Below are 13016 nucleotides of genomic sequence, written 5' to 3'. Positions count from 1 at the left end.
GGCTGATTTTGTTCCACCCACTGTATTGCCATTGATATTGCCATTAATTCTGTTGAGAAAACTGATATATGATTACTTAACCTCACTGAAACATTTTGTTTATTGTTAGGAATATATAGAGCTGCTGCTGTATAACCATTGTCTGGATTTTTAGACCCATCTGTATATATTTGTGTATAATTTAAATATTTTTGTTTTAGATATCGTCTTACTATATTATCTTTAGACAGACTCCTGTTCTTATCCTTAATTATACTGTGTATCTGTAAATCAACTTGTGGCACTTGAAACATCCAGTGAGGTGTATCTGGTATAGTTAATGTAGGTCCTATTTTTATTTGATCCAATCCTAATTTCCTGGCCTCCAATTCTGCATTCCACCCGAAACTCCTGTTCTTGCTATATTCATGTTCCCAACAGTTTTTGATTATTGCTTTTACTGGGTGTGTATCTGCATGCCCTCTTATAGTGCTCCAATATGCCATTTTCAGCTTAAGTGTTCTATACTTTATTGGTTGTTCTGCCATTTCCACCTGAATCGCTGGAATGGGCGATGTTCGAAATGCTCCACTTCCTATTCTTAATGCTTGATTTTGAATAACACTAATTTTTTGTAGCTGAGATTTAGATGCTGAGCAATATACTATACTGCCATAATCTAAAATTGGCCTTATCATAGCACAGTATATTCTTTTTAATGCATTTCTGGTAGCACCCCACTCTACTCCTGCCAAACATCTTAGAATATTTAATCGTTTTTTGCATTTATCTTGTATTTTCTTTATATGGGTTGTAAATGTAAGTTTTGAGTCTATCCATACTCCTAGGAACCTGATTTCTTGAACCTGCTCTAACTCTTGCCCATATAGATTTATTATGATATTTGGGGATTTCCTTTTTTTTGAGAAACACATCACTTTGGTTTTTTCTACAGACAGTTTAAAGCTCCATTTATTTACCCAATTTTCCACTTCATTAACTGCTTTTTGCATTTTTTCTTTAACATATTCTACGTTTCTTCCCCTTTTCCACAAAGCACCGTCATCTGCATATAAAGACTTGCCTATATCTTGTCCAACCGTTTCAAATATATCATTAATCATAATGTTAAATAATACCGGGCTGCATACACTACCCTGTGGGGTCCCATTATCTATAGAATGTATGCTAGAATAACTTGTTCCTACCCTTACCTGAATAGTTCTGTTAAACAAAAAGTCCATAATCCAATTGTACATTTTTCCTTTGATTCCCATATTATCTAATTTAATTAATACTCCTTCTTTCCAAAGCATATCATATGCCTTTTCGATATCGAAGAATATCCCTATTAACACCTCCTTATTCATCATTGCTTTCCTAATTTCAGATTCTAAACATAAAACTGGATCCATTGTACTTCGTCCTTTTCTAAATCCACTCTGATAATGATTTAAAAGATTTTTACTTTCTAACACATAATTTAGCCGAGATACTATTAACTTCTCCATTATCTTACATAAATTGGATGTCAACGCAATTGGTCTATAATTTGTTGCTACTGTATTCTCTTTGCCCGGTTTTCCAATTGGAATTATCACTCCATGTTTCCAAGTCATAGGAAGTTTTCCCACTTCCCATATTTTATTGAAGAGCTTTAGAAGTCTAATTAGTGATGTATCTGAAAGATGTTTTATCATTTCATAACAAATTTCATCTTTACCTGGAGATGTACATTTTAAATTCTGTATTACCTGCTTCAGTTCATGTATAGTAAAATCTGCATCCAATGTGTCCCCAGTTGGTAATTTTTGTGTTAATACATTTGGATTTTCTTTTATGATTTGTTCCCTTTTTATTCTCATACTGTCTGATAAGTTATTATTACTGTGAACCTTAACAAATACTTCTACCAACTCCTCTGCTTTTTCTTCATTGGTCATTATGTATTTACCTTCTTTTATTAAAGCTGGAATATTTTTATTTATTTGCTTTCCACCCATTTTCTTGATCATATTCCACATATCATTTATATCTATATCTGTGCCAATTTCATCACAGAATTTTCTCCAATAATTTCTTTTTGTTGTCCTTATTACCTTCCTTACTTCTGCTTGGGTTCTCCTATACTTTATAAAGTCGTCAAAAGAGTATGTCTTTTTAACTTTTTTTAAAGCTTTATTCCTGATTTTAATTACCTCATTACATTTTTCTGTCCACCATGGTACAGCCTTTTTAATTTTCCCCCCTTTATTTCTCCCTATAACCTCTTGTGCTGCACTACATAAAACTGCATTAATTTTGTTATTTGTATCTTCTATTTCCTCAAAGTTAAATTTTGTACTAAGCATTTTATTTTCACAAATCTCTTTAAATTTTTCCCAATTAGCACCTTTAAATCTCCATCTTGTCATTTTCTCCTCATGACATTCATCTACTTCTACCCCTATTGAACATTTTATAGGATAATGATCACTCCCTAAAGTACTATGATATAAGACTTCCCATTCACATTGCCTTGCTAAGTTATTGGATACTATTGTTAAATCTATGACTGAATTTCTTCCTCTTAATACATCCACTCTTGTTATTTTTCCATCATTTAAACATACTAACTCATTGGAATCTAATATTTCTTCTATTACCTGCCCATTTTGATCATTATTTACACATCCCCACAAGGTACTATGTGCATTAAAATCTCCGCACCATATTATGTTATCATGTCCCTCTATTCCTATATTTTTAGTTAGATCGATATTCAATCTCTTACAGGGGTTGTAGAAATTTATCACTCTTATGTTACGATTTTCTGCCCTTACATCTATTACTATTGATTCATATTCCTCGTTTACTTTTATCTCCCTGTATGCAACCCCTGCCTTAACTAAAGTAAGCACTCCTCCCCCATTTCCTTTTTTCCTATCTTTTCTTACTATTTCGTATCCTTGAACCACATAATTTAAATTGGGTTTTAGCCAAGATTCTTGTACACATATTACATGTGGTTTTATCTTAAAATCATCTATCCATTTTTTAAATTCTAATCCATTTGATATCAGACTTCTTGCATTCCACTGCAAGATTAAAAACACCATTATACTTCTCCACATGATGACTGAGAGATTGCTACATTCGTCTTTAGTTTCTCATTTATCTGTTCAACTGTTATTCCTACAACATTCAAGTACTTTTCCGCTGCTCTTAGAATTATTCTTGTTCTTTCTGTTCTACTTTCAGTTTGGGCCGAGCAATTTACCACTTCTACCATAAAGGTCAAAAATTCCATCTTATTTTGAATATTCATGGAATTATCTATTTCTTGAACCAAACACTCTTTTCTCATTTTTGTGTCTACAACCTTAACTTCTGTTTCTTTCTTTTCTTCCGTCTTAACCTTCTTGATGGCTTCTGCATATGTTATTCCTTCAGAGATCTTAACATTCTGAACTTTTACAGCACTTTTCCTCACCTGACAACCTCCATATCCCGCGCTATGTTCTCCCCCACAATTACAGCATTTTGGTTTCACACCTTCTTCACATTTTCCGTAGTCATGTTCCCCTCCACATTTTGCACATCGTTGTTTTCCTTTGCACACTACTGCAACATGTCCAAATTTTTGGCACTTGTAACACCTTAGCGGGGGGGGGATGAACAGTCTTACTGCATAGCTCATTAATCCAACATACACTCTTTCCGGCAGTTTCTCCTCGTCAAAGTGTATCATTATCGACAGACTGTCACTTCTCTCATTATTTCGGGTTATTTTTAGTCTCCTTGCATCTATCACTTTTGCTCCCGTAATGCTTTTCTTAATTGTTTCTACAGCTATATTTGTTGGTATTCCCGTAATGACTCCTCTCGTCCATTTCTTTTCTCCCATTATTTGACTAGTGACTTTTTGTCCTAATATAGACTTTAACCCTAAAGCAACTTTTTGTTGTTTGCTATCTTTACAGAAAATGATCATTTTCCCATCTCTCAGCATTTTTGCACTTTCTATGTTTCCAACTGTTTCTTTTAAAGATTTTGTCAGTTTCAAAGGATTCAAATTACTTGCGTCCCCTGACAAAAATTTCACCATTATTTTATACTCCTGCTTTATTTTGCTCACCTGGTGACATTCTCTCTCACTCTCTGTTCCTGAAGTCTGGCTCCAATCTTTTCTCCTTTTTCGCTTTTCTACTAAAGTCCACTTGCTACTTGTTTTTCTTTCATCTTCCCCGCCATCTAATTCATCCTCCATATCCAACTCACTTCCGGATTCTACTTCCCTTCCGCCCATCTTGGTCTCATTCACAACTCAGTGTTGCCACCCGCCGGTCTCCTCCGCTCCGGTCATTTCGGTTGCCCGCGATGTGGAGTCCAAGATACTTGAAAGTGCTGACTCTCTCTACTGGTGTCTCGTTGATGGCGATAAGAGTGTGTGCTTTCTTCTATCTCCTGAAATCCACCACCAGCTTCTTGGTTTTGCTGGTGTTGAGCGAGAGGTGGTTTTCCTGACACCTCTGCGTCAGAGTGTGCACCTCCTCTCTGTAGGTCGTCTCATCATTATTGGCGGTAAGGCCCACCACCAAAGAAAAAGAAAAGAAAGAAAAAAAACACAGAGAAGAGGGTACATAATTATCAAATGACATACAAATACATTACGCACAATTTACCAACTTTAGTTATTAACAAGAGTTATTAAATGCATTTTTACAGCTGCATGTGTTCAAAGTGTTCACATATTTTAAGCGTACATCATTTTTAAAGACAAAAAACGTTGCAGGTGTTACTTTTCTAATCACTGTTTTGTGCATGTGAGTGAGTGCTTGTGTTGAAGTAACCGTCACTAAGACCGTGAGGGTCGGAAGCGACTACAGCTCCTTCTGCAGTTGGGAAGTTAAGACTATACTTTCAGGGATCATTTCTATAGTTCTTAACTAGGAAATGTGTTTCTAAAGTGATGAGTCTCCCAAACCACGATGATGATTCTTGATACTCTTTTCTTAGCATGAATCAGATGCAGAGAGATGATTCAATTCATGTGCTCTGGATCATTGATGAATGTTCCTCGTTGTGTCTCACAACAGAGGAGGAAAAGAGTATGAGCAGAGTGGCTCAAGATAAAATTATTAATATCAGACTGAATCATCTAAGAATGCTCTTCAATAAGTCTTGTCGACGGTGCCAGCAAGGCTGGATATCGTGTTGCTTGAGAAAGCATGATCTATGTTGAATTTGAAAACTAAAGCTCTGCTGTTCTTGGCAAAGGAACTGCGATGTAGGTGTAGATTTTAACAACGTGCATCTAGATTGTGTATGCCAAAAATGTTACTGCATAGAGTAAAAATAAACTTAAGTCTACGATTTAACCACTAGAATGTTAATCCAAGAATATTTACTGAAGGAAAATCTATTGGTAGAAAACGAACCAAAAGTTGAGATTAATATGACGTGAATAAAAGCAGCAAAGGGAAAATAGAAATACATATTTCGTGGAAACCACATCCTAAAGAAATATCACATTAAACAAAACATTATTATTATGGTAGTGATGGGTGAAAATAGCCTTTCAAAGCTTCGAAACAAACCCATGAGCTATCTGCACAGCTAGTATTCTTCAGCATATGATAAACTTTCGGTAAAAGTGGTCCGATCACACCGAACGCCATTTTACATTCCAAAATCGAACCACGCTGCCTTTTTTTTTTTTTTTTTTGTCGTTGGCAGAAAAAAAGTGTGGTACTGACAAAAGTGGCAACTGTAACACATCTTCAAAATCTTCCAAAAGTCGAGAACCTAAATGTCGCTTTTAGAAATACTGAACACTATATATTAAATCCAATAACAATTGCTTTGTTTTTTCAAAATCCTCCGATATGTCATGCTAACTTGTGAGGATTTAACTGCCATCATTTGTGTGGAAATGATAAAGCATGTATAAAAATGCTAACAAAAATAAGCAATTTTACGTTTTTACTATTATTATTATTTTTTTTTTACTAAGAAGAACCAGCATGTACACTTTTCTTATACAACTAAATTACTTGACATTTCTTAACAACAATGGAATAAATAAGTAAAACAAATAAAGAAAAATAAATCAAATCACATTTATTGTCACATCATCAGCAGCACGTGTGCTATGATGAATAAAAGCTTAGCTGCTGGCTCGAGACAGAGCAAAATACAAATAGAGCAACACAGAGACAGTGCAGAATACAACAACATACAACAGCACACTTCCAAAAAACAGGACAATGTAAAATTGGCAGTGTTGACAGCGATATGTACAACGAATAGGTATACCCATAGCTGAAGACAGTATTGTTTCAAGTATGGATTGGTTAAAGTGTAGTGCATGCTACATATTGATGGTGTGCACTGAGGGGTATGGAAGAGTCTGTGTGAGGTGTGTTAAGTGTTCAACGGCCTTATGGTCTGAGGGAAGAAGCCTTCCTTCAGTCGGCTGGTGCGTGACCGGATTCTGCGGAACCGTCTGCCTGAAGGCAGCAGAGAGAAAAGTCTATGGCTTGGGTGGATAGAGTCGCTGATGATTCTCTTGGCTTTCCTCATGCACTGCGTGGTGTAGATGTTCTGGAGGGAGGGAGGGAGGCTCAACTCCTACTACGCATCCAGCAGTTCGCACAATCCAATGCAGGCCTTTGCGATTGCCGCTGGTGCTGTTAACATACCAGGTGGTGATACAGCTAGTCAGGATGCTCTCCACAATCCAGGTGTAGAACGTGCGGAGAATATGGGGGCTCATTCCAAATCTCTTGAAACGCCCGAGGAAGAAGAGGCGTTGTTGTGCCTTTCTCAGCACGGAGTTTGTGTGAGCAGTCCATGTCAAATCCTCAGCGATGTGGATTCCAAGAAACTTGAAAGTGCTGACTCTCTCTACTGGCGTCCCGTTGATGGCGATATGAGTGTGTGCTTTCTTCTATCTCCTGAAATACACCACCAGCTTCTTGGTTTTGCTGGTGTTGAGCGAGAGGTGGTTTTCCTGACACCGCTGCGTCAGAGTGTGCACCTCCTCTCTGTAGGTCGTCTCATCAATACTGGCGGTAAGGCCCACCACCAAAGAAAAAGAAAAGAAAGAAAAAAAACACAGAGAAGAGGGTACATAATTATCAAATTACATACAAATAGATTAGGCACAATTTACCAACTTTAGTTATTAACAAGAGTTATTAAATGCATTTTTACAGCTGCATGTGTTCAAAGTGTTCACATATTTTAAGCGTACATCATTTTTAAAGACAAAAAACGTTGCAGGTGTTACTTTTCTAATCACTGTTTCGTGCATGTGAGTGAGTGCTTGTGTTGAAGTAACCGTCACTAAGACCGTGAGGGTCGGAAGCGACTCCAGCTCCTTCTGCAGTTGGGAAGTTAAGACTATACTTTCAGGGATCATTTCTATAGTTCTTAACTAGGAAATGTGTTTCTAAAGTGATGAGTCTCCCAAACCACGATGATGATTCTTGATGCTCTTTTCTTAGCGTGAATCAGATGCAGAGAGATGATTCAATTCATGTGCTCTGGATCATTGATGAATGTTCCTCGTTGTGTCTCACAACAGAGGAGGAAAAGAGTATGAGCAGAGTGGCTCAAGATAAAATTGTTAATATCAGACTGAATCATCTAAGAATGCTCTTCAATAGGTCTTGTCGACGGTGCTAGCAAGGCTGGATATCGTATTGCTTGAGAAAGCATGATCTATATTGAATTTGATAACTAAAGCTCTGCTGTTCTTGACAAAGGAACTGCGATGTAGGTGTAGATTTTAACAACGTGCATCTAGATTGTGTATGCCAAAAATGTTACTGCATAGAGTAAAAATAAACTTAAGTCTACGATTCAACCACTAGAATGTTAATCCAAGAATATTTACTGAAGGAAAATCTATTGGTAGAAAACGAACCAAAAGTTGAGATTAATATGACGTGAATAAAAGCAGCAAAGGGAAAATAGAAATACATATTTCGTGGAAACCACATCCTAAAGAAATATCACATTAAACAAAACATTATTATTATGGTAGTGATGGGTGAAAATAGCCTTTCAAAGCTTCGAAACAAACCCATGAGCTATCTGCACAGCTAGTATTCTTCAGCATATGATAAACTTTCGGTAAAAGTGGTCCGATCACACCGAACGCCATTTTACATTCCAAAATCGCACCACGCTGCCTTTTTTTTTTTTTTTTTTTTTTGTCGTTGGCAGAAAAAAAGTGTGGTACTGACAAAAGTGGCAACTGTAACACATCTTCAAAATCTTCCAAAAGTCGAGAACCTAAATGTCGCTTTTAGAAAAACTGAACACTATATATTAAATCCAATAACAATTGCTTTGTTTTTTCAAAATCCTCCGATATGTCATGCTAACTTGTTGTGAGGATTTAACTGCCATCATTTGTGTGGAAATGATAAAGCATGTATAAAAATGCTAACAAAAATAAGCAATTTTACGTTTTTACTATTATTATTTTTTTTTTTTACTAAGAAGAACCAGCATGTACACTTTTCTTATACAACTAAATTCCTTGACATTTCTTAACAACAATGGAATAAATAAGTAAAACAAATAAAGAAAACTAAATCAAATCACATTTATTGTCACATCATCAGCAGCACGTGTGCTATGATGAATAAAAGCTTAGCTGCTGGCTCGAGACAGAGCAAAATACAAATAGAGCAACACAGAGACAGTGCAGAATACAACAACATACAACAGCACACTTCCAAAAAACAGGACAATGTAAAATTGGCAGTGTTGACAGCGATATGTACAATGAATAGGTGTACCCATAGCTGAAGACAGTATTGTTTCAAGTATGGATTGGTTAAAGTGCAGTGCATGCTACATATTGATGGTGTGCACTGAGGGGTATGGAAGAGTCTGTGTGAGGTGTGTTAAGTGTTCAACGGCCTTATGGTCTGAGGGAAGAAGCCTTCCTTCAGTCGGCTGGTGCGTGACCGGATTCTGCGGAACCGTCTGCCTGAAGGCAAGAAGAGAGAAAAGTCTATGGCTTGGGTGGATAGAGTCGTTGATGATTCTCTTGGCTTTCCTCATGCACTGCGTGGTGTAGATGTTCTGGAGGGAGGGAGGCTCAACTCCTACTACGCATCCAGCAGTTCGCACAATCCAATGCAGGCCTTTGCGATTGCCGCTGGTGCTGTTACCATACCAGGTGGTGATACAGCCAGTCAGGATGCTCTCCACAATCCAGGTGTAGAACGTGCGGAGAATATGGGGGCTCATTCCAAATCTCTTGAAACGCCCGAGGAAGAAGAGACGTTGTTGTGCCTTTCTCAGCACGGAGTTTGTGTGAGCAGTCCATGTCAAATCCTCAACGATGTGGAGTCCAAGAAACTTGAAAGTGCTGACTCTCTCTACTGGCGTCCCGTCGATGGCGATAAGAGTGTGTGCTTTCTTCTATCTCCTGAAATCCACCACCAGCTTCTTGGTTTTCCTGACACCGCTGCGTCAGAGTGTGCACCTCCTCTCTGTAGGTCGTCTCATCATTATTGGCGGTAAGGCCCACCACCAAAGAAAAAGAAAAGAAAGAAAAAAAACACAGAGAAGAGGGTACATAATTATCAAATTACATACAAATAGATTACGCACAATTTACCAACTTTAGTTATTAACAAGAGTTATTAAATGCATTTTTACAGCTGCATGTGTTCAAAGTGTTCACATATTTTAAGCGTACATCATTTTTAAAGACAAAAAACGTTGCAGGTGTTACTTTTCTAATCACTGTTTCGTGCATGTGAGTGAGTGCTTGTGTTGAAGTAACCGTCACTAAGACCGTGAGGGTCGGAAGCGACTCCAGCTCCTTCTGCAGTTGGGAAGTTAAGACTATACTTTCAGGGATCATTTCTATAGTTCTTAACTAGGAAATGTGTTTCTAAAGTGATGAGTCTCCCAAACCTCGATGATGATTCTTGATACTCTTTTCTTAGCGTGAATCAGATGCAGAGAGATGATTCAATTCATGTGTTCTGGATCATTGATGAATATTCCTCGTTGTGGCTCACAACAGAGGAGGAAAAGAGTATGAGCAGAGTGGCTCAAGATAAAATTGTTAATATCAGACTGAATCATCTAAGAATGCTCTTCAATAAGTCTTGTCGACAGTGCTAGCAAGGCTGGATATCGTGTTGCTTGAGAAAGCATGATCTATGTTGAATTTGACAACTAAAGCTCTGCTGTTCTTGACAAAGGAACTGCGATGTAGGTGTAGATTTTAACAACGTGCATCTAGATTGTATATGCCAAAAATGTTACTGCATAGAGTAAAAATAAACTTAAGTCTACGATTTAACCACTAGAATGTTAATCCAAGAATGTTTACTGAAGGAAAATCTATTGGTAGAAAACGAACCAAAAGTTGAGATTAATATGACGTGAATAAAAGCAGCAAAGGGAAAATAGAAATACATATTTCGTGGAAACCACATCCTAAAGAAATATCACATTAAACAAAACATTATTATTATGGTAGTGATGGGTGAAAATAGCCTTTCAAAGCTTCGAAACAAACCCATGAGCTGTCTGCACAGCTAGTATTCTTCAGCATATGATAAACTTTCGGTAAAAGTGGTCCGATCACACCGAACGCGATTTTACATTCCAAAATCGCACCACGCTGCCTTTTTTTTTTTTTTTTTTTTTTGTCGTTGGCAGAAAAAAAGTGTGGTACTGACAAAAGTGGCAACTGTAACACATCTTTAAAATCTTCCAAAAGTCGAGAACCTAAATGTCGCTTTTAGAAAAACTGAACACTATATATTAAATCCAATAACAATTGCTTTGTTTTTTCAAAATCCTCCGATATGTCATGCTAACCTGTTGTGAGGATTTAACTGCCATCATTTGTGTGGAAATGATAAAGCATGTATAAAAATGCTAACAAAAATAAGCAATTTTACGTTTTTACTATTATTATTGTTATTTTTTTTTACTAAGAAGAACCAGCATGTACACTTTTCTTATACAACTAAATTACTTGACATTTCTTAACAACAATGGAATAAATAAGTAAAACAAATAAAGAAAAATAAATCAAATCACATTTATTGTCACATCATCAGCAGCACGTGTGCTATGATGAATAAAAGCTTAGCTGCTGGCTCGAGACAGAGCAAAATACAAATAGAGCAACACAGAGACAGTGCAGAATACAACAACATACAACAGCACACTTCCAAAAAACAGGACAATGTAAAATTGGCAGTGTTGACAGCGATATGTACAATGAATAGGTGTACCCATAGCTGAAGACAGTATTGTTTCAAGTATGGATTGGTTAAAGTGTAGTGCATGCTACATATTGATGGTGTGCACTGAGGGGTATGGAAGAGTCTGTGTGAGGTGTGTTAAGTGTTCAACGGCCTTATGGTCTGAGGGAAGAAGCCTTCCTTCAGTCGGCTGATGCGTGACCGGATTCTGCGGAACCATCTGCCTGAAGGCAGCAGAGAGAAAAGTCTATGGCTTGGGTGGATAGAGTCGCTGATGATTCTCTTGGCTTTCCTCATGCACTGCGTGGTGTAGATGTTCTGGAGGGAGGGAGGGAGGCTCAACTCCTACTACGCATCCAGCAGTTCGCACAATCCAATGCAGGCCTTTGCGATTGCCGCTGGTGCTGTTACCATACCAGGTGGTGATACAGCTAGTCAGGATGCTCTCCACAATCCAGGTGTAGAACGTGCGGAGAATATGGGGGCTCATTCCAAATCTCTTGAAACGCCCGAGGAAGAAGAGGCGTTGTTGTGCCTTTCTCAGCACGGAGTTTGTGTGAGCAGTCCATGTCAAATCCTCAGCGATGTGGAGTCCAAGATACTTGAAAGTGCTGACTCTCTCTACTGGTGTCTCGTTGATGGCGATAAGAGTGTGTGCTTTCTTCTATCTCCTGAAATCCACCACCAGCTTCTTGGTTTTGCTGGTGTTGAGCGAGAGGTGGTTTTCCTGACACCTCTGCGTCAGAGTGTGCACCTCCTCTCTGTAGGTCGTCTCATCATTATTGGCGGTAAGGCCCACCACCAAAGAAAAAGAAAAGAAAGAAAAAAAACACAGAGAAGAGGGTACATAATTATCAAATGACATACAAATAGATTACGCACAATTTACCAACTTTAGTTATTAACAAGAGTTATTAAATGCATTTTTACAGCTGCATGTGTTCAAAGTGTTCACATATTTTAAGCGTACATCATTTTTAAAGACAAAAAACGTTGCAGGTGTTACTTTTCTAATCACTGTTTTGTGCATGTGAGTGAGTGCTTGTGTTGAAGTAACCGTCACTAAGACCGTGAGGGTCGGAAGTGACTACAGCTCCTTCTGCAGTTGGGAAGTTAAGGCTATACTTTCAGGGATCATTTCTATAGTTCTTAACTAGGAAATGTGTTTCTAAAGTGATGAGTCTCCCAAACCACGATGATGATTCTTGATACTCTTTTCTTAGCATGAATCAGATGCAGAGAGATGATTCAATTCATGTGCTCTGGATCATTGATGAATGTTCCTCGTTGTGTCACAACAGAGGAGGAAAAGAGTATGAGCAGAGTGGCTCAAGATAAAATTGTTAATATCAGACTGAATCATCTAAGAATGCTCTTCAATAAGTCTTGTCGACGGTGCTAGCAAGGCTGGATATCGTGTTGCTTGAGAAAGCATGATCTATGTTGAATTTGAAAACTAAAGCTCTGCTGTTCTTGACAAAGGAACTGCGATGTAGGTGTAGATTTTAACAACGTGCATCTAGATTGTGTATGCCAAAAATGTTACTGCATAGAGTAAAAATAAACTTAAGTCTACGATTTAACCACTAGAATGTTAATCCAAGAATATTTACTGAAGGAAAATCTATTGGTAGAAAACGAACCAAAAGTTGAGATTAATATGACGTGAATAAAAGCAGCAAAGGGAAAATAGAAATACATATTTCGTGGAAACCACATCCTAAAGAAATATCACATTAAACAAAACATTATTATTATGGTAGTGATGGGTGAAAATAGCCTTTCAAAGCTTCGAAACAA

General features: G+C 37.6%; 1 long non-coding RNA gene and 4 other non-coding genes across 6 annotated transcripts in view; 4 read left to right on the top strand and 1 right to left on the bottom strand.

Moving 5' to 3' along the window:
• LOC147840776 (uncharacterized) overlaps positions 1-13016 on the bottom strand; it is a 1215461-nt gene that overhangs the window by 169176 nt on the left and 1033269 nt on the right. The window lies entirely within an intron of this gene.
• Positions 4870-5085, top strand: LOC141377708 (small nucleolar RNA U3). Its single transcript, XR_015508128.1, has one exon. It is a non-coding gene; the product is annotated as a small nucleolar RNA U3 (small nucleolar RNA).
• On the top strand, positions 7362-7577 carry LOC141377711 (small nucleolar RNA U3). The gene has a single exon (XR_015508136.1). It is a non-coding gene; the product is annotated as a small nucleolar RNA U3 (small nucleolar RNA).
• On the top strand, positions 9831-10046 carry LOC141377722 (small nucleolar RNA U3). Its single transcript, XR_015508155.1, has one exon. It is a non-coding gene; the product is annotated as a small nucleolar RNA U3 (small nucleolar RNA).
• LOC141377717 (small nucleolar RNA U3) lies at positions 12332-12545 on the top strand. The gene has a single exon (XR_015508148.1). It is a non-coding gene; the product is annotated as a small nucleolar RNA U3 (small nucleolar RNA).

The sequence above is a fragment of the Danio rerio genome, chromosome 14, assembly GCF_052040795.2.
Source record: "Danio rerio strain M-AB ecotype USA chromosome 14, GRCz13ab, whole genome shotgun sequence".
NCBI classification, from domain to species: Eukaryota; Metazoa; Chordata; class Actinopteri; order Cypriniformes; family Danionidae; genus Danio; species Danio rerio.
Note: the sequence above shows the minus strand (reverse complement) of the source record. Positions and strands in the feature narration are given on the sequence as shown.